The sequence below is a fragment of the Pan troglodytes genome, chromosome 8 (assembly GCF_028858775.2).
Source record: "Pan troglodytes isolate AG18354 chromosome 8, NHGRI_mPanTro3-v2.0_pri, whole genome shotgun sequence".
NCBI lineage: Eukaryota > Metazoa > Chordata > Mammalia > Primates > Hominidae > Pan > Pan troglodytes.
The window spans coordinates 71,342,110-71,357,734 of record NC_072406.2 but is presented as its reverse complement, the minus strand read 5'-3'; the positions used below and the strand labels follow the sequence as shown (position 1 = coordinate 71,357,734).

Genomic DNA, 15,625 nt, shown 5'->3' with positions numbered 1-15,625 from the left:
GAAGTCCAGCCATCTGGACTTACAGTTCCACATGGCTGGGGAGGCCTCACAATCATGGCGGAAGGCAAGGAGGAGCAAGGCACATCTTACGTGGATGACAGCAGGCAAAAACAGAGCTTGTGCAGAGAAACTCTTGTTTTTAAACCATCAGATCTTGTGAGACCAATTCACTATCATGAGAACAGCACAGGAAAGACCTGCTTCCATGATTCAGTCATCTCAAACTAGGTCCCCCCCACAACACGTGGGAATTATGGGAGCTACAAGATGAGATTTGGGTGGGGATACAGAGCCAAGGCCATATCACTAAGTATTGGATAAGTGCCTACTATCCGTCAGGAAATAAGAAACAAACCCTCACTAACCATAAAAGAGTTTCTAAATCTAATGAATAGAACACAAAACAAGACTTATTATCAGATCATATAGGTTTATTTTCAAATTAGCAGTATTTACTAGTGTTTCTCAAAACTGGAATCTATGTTCCCCTGTCCACAGATATATTTTTACACAGGGTCTCTCTGTGAATTTTTTACATTTTTCTGAAAACCTTTAAAAATTAATTAATATAAACATATTATTGATTATTTTGGTGGTAACGTACATCTGAGTACCACCACAAGATTTCAGTGCCAAAGTTTACATATTTGTACTTGCGATTATGATTGTGTGAAGTCCAAGTTATGTCACTTTTATTTGTGCTTACTAATTAAGATTAACAAATAAGTGAAGCATTGAAGCCAACTAAATGCAAATTGATGTCAGAAGGCTGTATGAATAGTTGAAATAAAAAGCAGGGGAAGAAGAATTTGAATTATCACATGGAACAAGGTAATAATAGGCATGCTTATCTCAAACAATGTAGGATGTTATGGGGGTCTCATATTCATATTAAAGCAAAGGAAAAAGAAATGCACCAAAATGATGCTGTTTATTTGTCAATTTTATTATTTTTTGTATTTAATTTGTAAATGTATCTTGTTCCCATTGTTATATAAATGACATAAGGTAAGAGTTTATATTACACATTCTATGGCCTTTCTAAAGTCACTTATTGGTTCTGACTTATTGGTTTTTGTAGATTCTTTTGAACCTTCTGCATAAGCATTTCATCTGCAAATAGTTTATTTCTTCCATTCCAATCCAAATGGCCTTCTTCTTTCTTTCTTTTTTTGACATGTTGGATTGGCTAGTACAATGTTGAATGCAAGTGATGACTTCATATTGATGAGAATCAACTTTTATTCTTGGTACAAGTCTGTCTTTCTTTGCCTATAGGCCCTCATCCAGCATCACTCTCTGCAGGCTTACAGAATGTTTGATCCACTGATCACATAACACTGCACAGACCAAAGGACCCATTTTAAAGCAAAGGAGGTACAGCAGTGGGCATATGATGATGAGATCTACTGGTCGTGTCTCATACTATAACATGCAGGAGCTAGCTGCAGGACTGAAAGAGTGGTGGAACTGTTTGTTAAAATGCCAGCTTATAAATGGTACCCAATGAAGATGAGATGCTGTCCCTGAGAATACAGTATACACTCTAAATCAAAGACAATTATACAGTGCTGTGTCCACAACTGGTAAAATCCATGGGCCAAGGAACCAAGGAATGAGAAAGGAATAGCCCTGCTTCCCATCACTCCTAGTGATCTACTCAGGGGAATTTTGCTTCCCATTCCCACAACTCTGAGTACTGCAGACAAATAGGCAAGAGGGACAGCAAGCATCCCATTGACCTCCTTCTTCCAAGGCTCCTTCTACTAAGGGACCAGCTGGCAAGAAAAGAAGTTAATTAACCCTAATTATTAGGTGATGGGGTTGTTGTTACACTTGGAGGAAACACTATGAATAAAACAAAAAGACTGGTAGTCTAGAGTACAAGCTCTCAATGTGAGTTCAATTGCTTTTTTTTAAAAAAAATCATCGTTTTCAACAGGGGCAGAGGCTCACTCTGTATATATCCAGACCTATTGAGAGAACACAGCTATAATACATCAAACATTTGTCTGCACATTTAAGAGAATGGAGGAGAGAGGAAGAGCAGCAGAAAGGTTACCAAAGCAGGGTGTATTCATCCATTCTCAAGCTGCTATAAATACTGGGTAATTTATAAAGGAAAGAGCTTTAAATTGACTCAAGTTCCATATGGCTGGAGAGGCCTCAGGAAACTTAACGATCATGGTGGAAGGCACCTCTTCACAGGATGGCAGGAGAGAGAATGAGTGCAAGCAGGGAAAAAGCCAGACACTTATAAAATCATCAGAGTCATTCATTATCATGAGGACAGCATGGAGGAAACTGCCCCCAGGATTCAATTACCTCTACCTGGTCCTGCCCTTGACATGTAGGGATTATAGAGATTACAATTCAAGGTGAGAATTGGGTGGGGACACAGAGCCAAACTATATCACAGGGTAAGAATGACTGGGATATTCAAGTTCATATAAAAATTTTAATTATTCTATCACTTATTAAGCAGCACAGTGATAAGTGCATAGAGGGAAACACGGATCCATAGGACAATAGCTTGTCTTCAGCACCAGTTACTTCACTAAAATGAAGACTTTTGTGCTCTCATCTGTCTTGATCCACCTCTCCTGGTCATGAAGACCTGTCTTCCTAGAGGGTGTCAGGCTATTTCCTCTCTCTCTCTTACCTTGTTTATGTGCTTTGTTAGTCTCTGCACCTTCATGAGGATAGTTTCTTGCCCCTCTGTCTTCTTTACCGTTTTATCCATAGCACCTAGCACAGGGCTTAACACATAGAGTTTAACTATATTAAATGAATGGGTGACTTGCCAATGGTAAAGCCATAGAATGGAATGTCTTTATATTTAAAATCATGCTATAAGTGGATAATTACTAGTCATATAGTATTAATTTGTAAATAACCAGGTTACTGATTAGTACATATAATATAATCTCATTTTTAAGAGTATGATAAAAAATACATAAATAATCATGCTGATTATCTGTGGAACATGGCAATGGGGTGATTAAATATTCCTTTCTGATAGTTTTATCTGTATTTTATATTTTTCTGTGCAATGGATATATATTGCTATTTTAAACAAGGATAAATTTATTTCTAATAATAAAATGATAAACCACTCTACTGAGACTTATTCTTATTGCCTACATGGAAAATCAAAATCATTTTATCTATGACCGAAAGTGGAGTAACTAATATTTACCTCTGTGACTATAGTTCTCAGTTGGAGACAATTTTGCCTCCTCAGCAGGCATTTGGCAATGTCTGGAGATCATTTTGATTGTCATAATTTGGGATGCGACAGTTGTCAATTTAAAAGTATAGTGGGTAAAGGCCAAAGATGATGCTTGACATCTACTTTGCACAGGACAGCCTCCCACAACAAAGAATTATCTGGTCCAAATAGTGTTGAGGTTGAGAAACCCTGTGCTAATATAATTAGTATTTTTATGCTGAAGGAGTTTCAGAGAATATAATTCAGGTCTTCACCTTCAGCTTCTTTAGTGGAAGAAATGTTTTTAGTCACCAAACATGCAACTGCTCACTCTGGCTAAAGATTAGTCTTGCATTTATTCAAAAAGGAGTTCATAAAAATATATTTTAAAGACATTTCTTTATATTACAGCTATATGTAGGTATAATTCATTGAGAAAGGAAAGTTATTATGAAACAGCTATTAATAGATAAAGCAAAATGATATTGGCTATTTTCATTTGGTAGCTTCTTAATAAGAGTAAATTATTGATATAATAGTGAACCATTCAAGGCCAACTTAATGTTCACTAAGAAACAACTTCGTTTTATTGTCAGTTATCCAAAGGAGGCTCTGGCAGCCAGGATTGCTGAACATTTCACAAGGAAATTTTCTCAATCTCTCTTTGTAAATGTCTTTAAAAATAGAGACTAGATGAGAATTTGGGCATCATCTCTGAACCCAAGTGCACTTAATTTATTTATAAATCACATCTATCAAAGAGAAATTGTATGATATAGAAGAGTCATAGAAACATGTTTGTACATATAGTTGCTTTTTAACTTAATTAATTGATTTCTGTAATGTGCCATTTTGGGCAAAAACAATAACATTGTAGAATCTTTCCAAGAGATTCACTTTCTGTTCTCACAGACTGACAATGTCTCTCAAGTGGATTACTGCAAAGCATCCTAACTAGTCTTCCCACCTCTAGTTTATAATGCAGACATTGTTCATAAATCCAAGTAAATATCTCTGAGTGTTAGTTTCCTCAAATGCACAATGAGGATAATACCTACTTCATGGAATAATGCCGAGGGTTAAATAAAATGGCACGTATAAAGCACCTAAAGTAGTGATGAGCACATAGTAGGTGCTCAATAATGAGAATTTAAAACAAAATAAAAATGCCCATGCTGATGGAGTAATGCATTTCACCCCCCACTCAGACATTTATGTTTTCATAATGCTATATTTATATAAGCCTGTGTCTGAAATCCTGGGAATTTGCCAGACTGCAAGCACAATAAGGCTCCAGCTCATGGGAGCATGAAAATTATTTGCTACAACCTCTTTCCTACCTGTTCTATTTTCTGAGAAGTAATATACCTTGGACTAGTGTAAACTACCATCTTAGGTAGAGATACCTTTTTTATAAGTTGTTTGGTTTCTGTGCAGTAAAATAACTAAATGAATCAGAAAATAGCTTCCTTTCATTTACTTCCAGAGAAAATGGAAATATACTAACAGTATTGAGTCTTATGCAATAATGTGTTCATCAGAAATTAAGAACTACTATTTGTTGAAGTTTATCTCTTTTCACTTACCCCTCACACCAATGCTAAAAATTGCCATTATTTACCCTATTTTACAGATGAGAAAGTTAGATTCTAGACAGATTGTGATTTACTCAGTGTCACATGGCTATAAGCTACATGGTTTAGATTTAATTTCAGGTTTCTCTGACTTGTATGCAGACTGCCTCTCAGCAGAAATGTATTAGGAGGAAACTAGATAAGCTAAAATTTGTTTAGTCTGCTCAGGAGTAATTAAAGGTTGAGAAGAAGTTAAAGTTTTCGTCTGGACCAAAGAAAGTTCTTTTCTTTTTTTAAGAACTCAAAATAGTTGGCTGACTCATGAGCTCTCCCAAGTCATGCTAAATTTTCAGGGTGTTGTTTTTGCCTAAATTTTCTCTCCTCAAAGCTAATGATTTCCTCCTCAGTGCTGATGTAGTTTTGTGCTAACCTAAAGGAAGGAAAGAATTACCCAAAGAGATATGAACTGTAGCTTAAATTTAGACCGTATGTATGTTTGCCTGAATTCACATTCCCTGGCCCAGCCATAAGTCTTCTCTTTCCTTTTGCTCAGTGGTAGACCATATCCCTTGAAGTCAGTTATAATAAAATCACAGTTCATTGCTGGAATAAGCTACATGCAACTAAGGAATAATAAAACTCATAGCTACCCCCAAACTCTTAAAATACCTAATAAATGGTATGTGAACATTTTGAAAAGAAATTACTGTTTCCTTAATTTCCCCTCCAATCATGAGAGCCATTTCCCCCATCTTTGCTTATCCTGGCAGCTATTCAAGACCAGCTTTCGTTGCTATTCACTCTCTTTATTATATCTGCAACATGTTTGAATAGTCATAGTTCTGTGCTCAGCTTTGTAATTAGATGGAGTGATGAAAATAACTTTTACTTGAGTCCAATTTTCTCTGTATAAAAATAACTCTTTGAATCTTCTGATGTAATAAATTATAGAAAACTTTAGGTAGGATTGGGTCTAAAATTGGAGTCTGATTAGGGCCAGATGCTTCTAAGCGGTATCAGAACCATCTTTCACATTGTATTCTTTCATTGTAGACTCAGATGCTATGCCATAATTAACCTCATTCATTCTGCAAATTTGAAGATTTATGGTGGATGACCAGTAGGACATAGTTATCATCTTACATATGAATTTATGTCCAATAATTGCTCTGCATACCAAATAGCTAATTTATAAAATTGAGGATTGGGGGATGAAATTCTCAAACTTCTTTCAGGCCTGCTGTTTATTTACCTCAGTTTCCATATGCAGATATATAACACAATATATTACAATCAAATTTTGAATTTGGGTCCTTAGCTTTTAAAAATACCACATTTTCTAAAATTGTGTCAGGAGAGAAGATTCTTGTCTCCTCACTCAGCTTACTAAAAGCATTACATGGCATTAGAATTAATACCTTGCTCCAACAATAACAGCACTAGTAAATAATTTACATCTTCATAGTACTATAAATTACAAAATAAATTTGGGATAGCAAACTGAAATCACTACAAGGCTAGTCAGGTGACCTAAATGGGTGAAGCTGGGTGAGGATGTGAAAAATGAGACAAGGTATGCATCACAGTTTATACACTGGAATATCTGATGCAATTCAGCAATACACTAGATAGCTCTTTTTTAAAAAAATTCTCATCCAAATACAAAGCTATGAGATCTGAATGAGTACCAAACCTCTCAATGGATGGAAGATTATCCATAAAAGTCCCTGGGAAGAGAGGAATGACCCCAAAGAGTCAAGTTGCCTTTATTCCCTACAACTCCCTCTGTGTTCCAGGGACACCAGGGCTCCTGGGCCAGCCTTCATTAGGAAAGTGCAAAAGAACTGGAACATTTCCTTGCTGAAGCACAAAGGCCCTTTGCCTCTTTTGTTGGCTCAGAAGCTTCAATCAGTTTCAGAGTTTCAAAGGTTCAAACAGTGTAGTTCCAACTGGGCTAGGATTGAGTAGTGTCCAGGGCACTGAGTAGGAAAGTGAATGTCTCTGCCCACTCAGTAACCCCAAGTTGGTGAAATATTCCTATGAATGTCAAAACATGATGTTTTATGATTTGAACCATCACAAGAACAGCAGAGAACAGGGTGGTGAAATACCAATTTACCCTTCACTTTCAAACAACTATTTATTACTTGGCAACCTTTGAAATAACATAAACAACTGTTCTTAAGGACTTACCAAGACCCATTCTCTAGCATCATACATTCAGAGCAGGCAGCTTCCTTTGAAAGTTATAAAAGAGTCAGGCTAGCCTAGCTGATAGTTAGAGAGCCAGTGATGGACAGACATATAAAAGCCAAGTTAAGTGAAAGGGAAAGAGAAATGAACCATTAGAAAGGGACATGGCAACTCGAAAAAAAGTCATAGAGGAAGAACTGGGGAAAGCAAGCTCCATTGTTCGTTACCCTCAGCTCTTAGCCAAGTCAGGGGGAAGATGGAAAATGATCAGCATACAGAAAACCCACTTATTGTCAGCTTTTGTTACACTCCATTATGGCTAAGAGACCAGATAAACTTTTATTCTCTCTTTAATATGAAGAGGAGGGCAATTATTTATAAAGGACAATCACAAAGAGGTGTCTTAGTGCCAGATATGATCCATTAACATCCCCTGGCAGACTCCAGTTACCCAATCCCCACTTATATAAATTAAAATTCTGAATCATTCAGTTATTTTTGTTAATCAATTCCACAAATATCTATCATCTACTCTATCTACTATGGGTTAGCCACTGCACAAGGCACGAGTGATATAAAGATAAATGAAATGTTAACCTTGTACTCAAGTAGACTATAGTCTAGTGGATGAGAAAAAACACCACACCAGTAATGGCAGTATGGGAAAGTGGCAAGAGCTCAGCGTTCAGACCCAGATATAAATGGATTTGAATCTGTACTATGCCACCTGTTAGCTAGCCTTGCTAGCCAAACCTCAGTTTTCTCACTTGTAAAATGGACATAACTTTATATATAATGTAGGGCACTTTTATGAACCAGGAATACCATTTGTCAAATAAAATAGGTATTCAATAAATGGGCATCAGTTTGTGCTGGATACCTTGTGTTTGTCCTTCTAGATCCACACTCTACTTTTCTCAATCCTATTCTATGACCTAGGAACTAGGAGGCTGACCTTTATAGATTAGATATATTATGAATTATATCAGTCTCCATTTACCCTTTGGCTTCTGGTTGGATTCAGTTCATTGAAGTCATTGGCAGTAGACTGGAGGACATGAGGAATGTGAGGCTGAGTATGTATTTCCCAGGATCCCTCATTGTGGAGTTGCTGTGGATCTTTCTACAAAGGGCCACAGCCTTTATAAGGCTCAGGCATTCTCTTTGGCTTGTATTAACTACTTCTCTTTTCTTCATCAAGCTTAGGGTGGAAATAATTTCTGATGCTACTAGTACCAGGGTGGTACTGAACTATCTATTATTGGTTCCCCTAAATCCCGACTATTCCTTTGCTTTATTAAACTCTTCTCAAATTGTCCAGTTGGAGTATGTTGTCTGTTTCCTGCTGAGACCCTGATACATACAAGTGTCATTATTAGTATAGATAACAATGTACTATAAGAATAGAGGATAAACAAATAAAACCATCCTGGAGGATATCGGGAACAGTTCTAGGGGGAAGTAGAATCTAACAACCTCCTGACGATGAATAGGAATAAGCAACGTGAAAAAAAGCAGGAAGAGAACATTCTGGGCAGAGGAATACCATATGCAAATGTTCAGAGGTAAAAAAACAAACCCTACTACATTGTGGGGGAATTTCAAGTTTAGCTACAGCATAGAATAAGAGATGGAATAAAACATTGGTTAAGACCACATTAAAACGGGAAGAGTCCCTTCCCTCAGCTGCTGCCAAGGTGCTCGGTCCTTCTGAAAAAGCTAAGGCCACATTGCGGTGAGGCCCCCACCCACAATGTGGTGAATGTGAGTCTCGAGCTGCCGGGTATGGTGCTACTTCTCACAAGTAGTACTGTGGGCCGGCAGCTCCGGTCCCACTTTCACCCAAGATTGTCTGCATCTACTGGGCCCTCATTCTGCAAAGCAACGAGGTGACCATCACGGAGGATAAATTCAATACCCTCATTAAAGCAGCTGCTGTAACTGTTGAGCCCTTTTGGCCTAGCTTCTTTGCAAAAGCGCTGGCCAGTGTCAATATCGACAGCCTCCTTTGCAATGCAGGGGTTGGTAGATGGCTCCAGCAGCCCACACCGCACAAGCAGGAGGTCCTGCCACTTTCACCACTGCTGCCTCAGCTGAGGAGAGGGAAGCGGAAGCAAACAAAGAAGAATCTGAGGAGCCTGACGAGGACATGGGCTTTGGTCTTTTTGACTAAACTTGTTTTATAACATGTTCAATAAATAGCTGAACCCTTAATAAATAAACAAAAATAGATAAATACATAAAAAGAGAAGAATACCTCTGATAATGATAGCAAAATTTGAAGTCTGACTTGTGTAAACAACAACAACAACAACAAGAAAAACCTATCCAAGAACTAACAGGCAAACTAGAACTGCAGGGCACATTCCAGGACCTGAATGGAAAGAAAGTTAGAAGGATCAGTGGGATGTCCATGAGGAGCCATGTGAAGATGGACAAGCACACTGGCACTGAGAGGAGAATCTAAAACATCTGAAGTCTCAGGTAATTGAGGTTGCAAATCAGTAATGAAAAATCGGGGTAATCTCTAGATCAGGAATCAGAAACCAGGAGCTTCACAACAGAAGATTATTCAAACATTAAGATGAGGGTGGGGGATGTTGTATCAAAGCAAAGCCAGAGCCAGAGCCAGAAAACTCTCAAAATGGTGGCATGGCTTCTTGCTAGTTTTTATAAAAGAAAGCTTCCGTTTCCTTGCTGGGGAATTACACTGGAATACGTTGCCACCCTCACCATCAAGGTATCTTCCAAAGAGTAAGGAAGGTCAGAGTTTAGAGAAACATCCATAGTTCAGGGCAGTTGTGAGATGAAGTTGTGGCATGGGCAACCACTGATCAGGTGTAGTGTTTGAGCTCATACTCCCATAGTTCAAAAAATCTTGCAACCAGTTGCCCAGGGGGTAGAAGTCAAAGACAGGCCAATGGGCAACTCTTTGTTTCCTTTAATTATGGTGGGCAGGACTGGCTGCATTGTTTGTGGAGCCCAGTGCAAAATGAAATGGTAAGAAAGTATTAAGTATTTGAAGATGGCAACAGCAGAACCATAAACTAAGCATACAGCCTGTGAAGTTGGCCCTCATGACTGGGTCACTTTGGTAATGATGAAAATTGGCCTAACATACTACCTTCTTCTCTTCAGTGTAGATTCTTTCTTGTATTATTCACCACTTTGAAGAAACAGAGATCTTGACTCTTTGGCTGGTGACCATAGATCTGGTAAGTGCAGACTCTCTGGAACCAGGAAACTTAAGACTGAGAGAAATATGATTTCAATGACATCTGGCTAATGCAACATCATGGCAAATGGCAAAAACTGTGAGAACATGACTGTTTCCAAGCATAACTAGTTGAATGGGCTACATGATGTAATAAACAATGCAAAATTTTCATGGACGCAGAACATAGAAGCTTCTTTCTTGCCCACATATAATCCAGTGAAGGCCAGGGGGCTTTAGTTCCACATAGTCAGAGACTGAAGGCTCTATAGTCTTGTCGATCCACTTTCCTCTAGGGCCTTAGTCAACTCCATTTAGTTGGTGGATGGGGAAATAGAACAAGAATCCAGTTTAGGAGGTCTTCATGGTCCAAGACATGAAGTGGTACCTTTCAATTCTACTCACTTTTCTTTGGTTTGAACTCAGTTGCGTGACCAACCACACCTACCACAAAGGAGACTAGAAAGTGTGGTTTTGTGCCCACAAGAAAATTAATGCAGTTTATTGATGGCACCAGTTACTGATGAACACCAACAGTCTCGGCTGCATAAAGGCTATTAGTGGTAGCTCAGGTCCACATGAATTTTGTTTAAGAAAATTATTTCCTTCCTTCTTTCCTATATTAAACAGATTTTTGTCATAAGCTTGTAATATGCAGATATGTGCTAAATGCATGGGATTATAATGATGATAATACACAGAACCTATTCTTATAGAGAATTAGTCACAAACAGAAAAACGGCAACAAAAGGGCAATGTATCTGTTGCTTGCTTTAGATGGTGTTGCCTCTGGACTGATATGGCTCTGGCTCCTCAGATTGGAGCTCCTTAAAACAATGCTAGATTCTCAGTATCTATTTGTTGGGAGAGTTGGTCCCTTCGAGCTCTGGCATTTTAAGATTTTTATGTTCCGGAAACTAGCAAGAGCCAGGAAACGAGGTAAGAAGGCTAGGCAGGCATCAGGAATAACGTGAATGAGAGTTAGCAACTGGAATTTAGGGGTAAAATGTGGTAGAATAGAGACCCCACTGGGATAGTAACTTGGGGGGTATTTTATGACTTAAATAAATATAACTTTATTACAGTTAAGCAGTTCAGTGGATCTTCACAGTAGCTGGAGCACAGTGCCTGTACTGTCAAATACGCAAAAGTCCTCAAACTTTGGAGTACTTAAGAATCATACCAGAAACTTTTAAAAATTCATATTTCCTGGCCCCAAATTCCATATATGAAGGGCAGGAATCTAGAATATGTATTTTTAGCAAGCACTTCTAGATGATTCTGTTTCAGAAAGCTTGAGATTGAGATTACGTGTCCCAAACAGCTACTGACTGTGGTAAAGCTCAGTGGAGTCAGACTTCCCCATTTTCTTCTCTCCTGTAAGGTGTCATGTGGTAGATCAGAGGTGATCAGCATCCTTCCGTCTCAGTTTTTAAAAGTATCTTAGTGCTATGGTTTGCCACTCCTACACCCATTCCTATCACCTTTTTAGTGGTGCCAGCATTCACAGAGAAGTTATGAGAAGAAGGGAGATTGCAATAAAACTTTCTGCTGGATCCTGCTGTTGGCACACATTTGGACAAAAATTAAAGAAGACAAATGAGTCTATGAGACAGCTGGTTCTCAACATCTGGCTGTCTAACACTGTGGGCAACACATCTGGATTCAAGGCTCCTCATTCCCCTGTCTGAGTTGGAAAGTTTAGGGTCAGAGAAGCTGCGTTTTTCTCCGTTTAGATAGTTTACCAAAGTATTCTCATGATTAGGTTGACTCAGAGCCACCCCAGGGGTTGGAAAATTAGGTCCATTCCCACAGACCACAGACTCAGGCCACCCAGAACTTCAGAAGCTGCTGAGAAGAACCTGCCCATCACCACCAAAACATGGTATGGGACTCTGCTTCCTCCTTCTACACTTCTCAAACTACATTTAAAATTTTTTTAAAAATATTTTGCCTTACAAGGACTGCCTAGACACTTACTCTAACCCAATTTAATCTGGAAACAGATGCTAAAGGTGGGAGCCAGGATATTCCTACAAAACCGTCAGATCCACAATATAGTCAAGAACAACATTTAGGACCCCAGACCCCACCCGGTAATCCTATCACACCACATCTGCTTGTTTTCGAAATTCCTTTTGCTTCAATTTCAAAATGTGAAGCAGCTGCTATGGTAGAACCCTAAGTGAATGAGTCTGTATACACAAGGAAATGATACTTTATAAGCAGTGGATTCTGAAACTATAACTGGAATACCCTTGTTACACCTGTATCTCTGCAAGAGAAAATGTTTAAGCGAAGTTTTGGCTTTAACTAAGATTGCCAACTTTCCTTTTGATTGTGGCAGAATCTACAGTTAATTGAGGTCTCTGATGACTAACAGGGAAGACTATCCTATTAACTTGTGATGTCTCTGGGTTTTGAAAAGTGAAAGTGGATCTGGCTGTAATCCAATTGCAAGAAAGATAAAATTAGCCAGAAAGAGTATCTCAAATGAGGGACAAACCTTGGCATGTTATTTTATTCCTTTACTGAGAAATTCATTGTACCCCACTCACAACTCACATTAATCTATATGGAATTTCTGCCAAGTAGGATGGGTGCCCAACTACCTAAGGACCACTCCAGAGGCAAGCAAGTTGAATCTTCAAGCTCTCATATTATCCTGTTTATGGGGGACACGGAGAGAGACAGTCTGGAATTTGTGGGAGGTTCCTCCTATTTGTGAGCCTTTTCTGACTTCCATACACAGCTCAGGAAATAATACTACATAAATTCTAGTAATTCACAAAGCAGCAGAGCCAGGAGCAGCTCCATGTGTTGTAACTGCAATGGCAATCAGAAGACAGTCATGGCTGAAGGAATATCCTTGCAAGCCTTTTGGCTTTCTTAATGAGAGAGAGGGTCCTACCTGCTACTGAAGCTTGGCAAGGGTTCAGATACTGAGCATCTAGTTACTGAGTGCATACTCAGTATATATATAATTATATATTTACATATATATATAGTTACAGATATAGTAACTGAGTATGAGTATGCATTCAGTAACTAGAAATTATAGAGCAAAGGGAGGATGGACAAAATTGAGGAATGGGATACACTGATGTTTAGTAGACTAAATCACAATCTTGTGAAAGGAGAGCTCTGAGTCTATTAGTTCATTCATTCAGTCAGTCATTATTTATTTAGTGTGTACTATGTACTAAATACTGCGCCAGTAATAAATAATGTAATAGTAAGCAAGACTTCCTTTTGGAGCATCGTGGATATCATCATGTAGTGTTAGTTGCTATTATTGGTGCTAGAGGAGCCCATAGCATGGGAAGCCACTGGAGATTTCAGAGATCAGGAAGGTCTTTCAGGAGGAAAAGACTTTGAGCAGGAACTTTTTCAGGCCTTTGTTCCTTAATGTTTAAAATGAAAACAATAAAACAACCTCATAAGTCTGGGATAAAAATTAAATGAGATGATGTATGAAAAGTTATTAGCATAGTCGCTGGACACAGTAAGCTCTGCAAAGATATAGTCAATACTATTATTTTTGTCTCAGTGTTACTCAAACTATCATTGCTAGTATACTATAACTAGTATTATTATTGCTTTTATAATTATTTGGGACTTGAAGGGCTGGTAGATAAAAGCCAGGGGAAGGATAGAGACCCTGACAGACAGAGTAACAACATGTTTGAGGGGCTACAGGCAAGAGACATAATAGTCTGGGGTGACTGGACATTTAGTATGTATAGAGTATAAAACAAGAGACTGGCTGGAGACATAGACCAGATTGTAATCATGAAGAATTTTATAAGACAAGTCTAAAGAGCTGAGATTCTACCTCAAAAGCCACAAAAGGATATTACATGCAGTAATATGATCACACACAAACATATCCCACACACAGACTTACACACTCACACCACACTTATAGCCATAATTTTCAAATCATCATGTCATATTACAGCTAGGTTTTGTAGAAGAGATAATTCATGCTTTTTATATTTAATATTGAGAGAACTGAGTCTAAAGGGAGTAATAGGACATAAGCAGGATAGCAGAAGTAATTACTGCATATCTTTTGAATGCAAATACCTTGCTTTTTCCCATCACACCACACTGCTCTCCTTATCACCCTTTCCATTATTAATACCCTGCTGTTGGCCAAACTGGAAAACTTAGTTTCCCAGCCAAACTCTTTACCCTTGAAAGTATGTGGGTATCTGTAAAAAATTCTGATACTGTTGAATTGTCTCTAAAAACCAGACTCAAACTTCACACAGTATATTACAGTGGGTTCTTGGGAATCCAGTGGTTTCAGCTTTTAAGCACTGTAGAATTCTCCACAAGTAGATTTTACTGCAAACTGCCCTCCAACCCCCACCATGATTCTTCTATAGATAAAATTAAATACCAAATTAACACAAAAAGCACAGAGAAAATGGTCCCAGAGGAGCACCCTACAGATTTCAGGAGAAAAAATCATGTTGGAGAATGGATTTGCCTTGATGTTGATTCTAGGTGGTTTTGGGGCTTGATTGTTTACAAGTTTTGCTAGGCCACAGAGACAAATTCCTTGCCGCTCTCAGATGCCTTCCTCAATCACTGACTATAAATTTGATGTAAATCACCAGACTGTAAATTTGATGCATTCTGCACCCAACAACCTACCGCTTCCTCACAAACTGTTTCAAGGGTTACAATCCTGATTTTCCATATGTTAACAACTTTGAACATACCGCCAAAACGCATCTGTATTAGGTATCTCTCTGTAGAAATGCCTCTATTGAACTACCATGTAATATTATATATTTTTAAATTGTGTGTTCATAAGATGTCTAACCTGGAATTCCCCAAAAGGCCAGACGCATGGACTTGCCTGCCAATTAGTAGTTTATTTTGGGAGGTGGCCCTAATGACTAGTAATGGGGGACTGAGAAGAGTGAAAGAGGGAAGCAGGGAAAGCCAGTCCAATGTGTGTAACTGACATGGTCACTGAGTGGGCAAAGAGTCTCAATACTCCTGAGATGTTCTGAGGAGCTGAAGACAAAAGCCACAAAATTGTCCTTAAGAAACAGAAGAGACTAATTAATGACTCCCATCTCCATTGGTTAAAGGTTTGTCCCACAAGTAGTTAATTTCCCTGCATTTTCAGGCTTGTGCATGCATCAGAGTGTTGAACAGGTTTCTACAGGTGTCCCACGTGGTGATGACAAAGCACAAAGCAAGAGACGAGTGCGGCTGAGGCAAAGTATGACTGGGATAAGTATCCCAGCAATGGCAGGAGAAAAATGCAGACCAAGAGGATGTGAGATGGAGCACCAGAGGTGTCAGGAAACACACAAGGTGTAGAGGTAGAAATAGCATTTGAATCCAAGTAGTCTGTTTTGGAAGCCCAAGCTCTTACAGCAGTGGTTTTTAAACTTTAGTGTGCTTCAC

At 38.6% G+C, this 15,625-nt stretch overlaps 1 pseudogene; it reads left to right on the top strand.

Annotated features, from left to right (window-relative positions):
- The first annotated feature begins 7,142 nt into the window (after positions 1-7,142).
- On the top strand, positions 7,143-9,151 carry LOC107966729 (large ribosomal subunit protein P1-like; annotated as a pseudogene).
- The last annotated feature ends 6,474 nt before the right edge of the window (positions 9,152-15,625 follow it).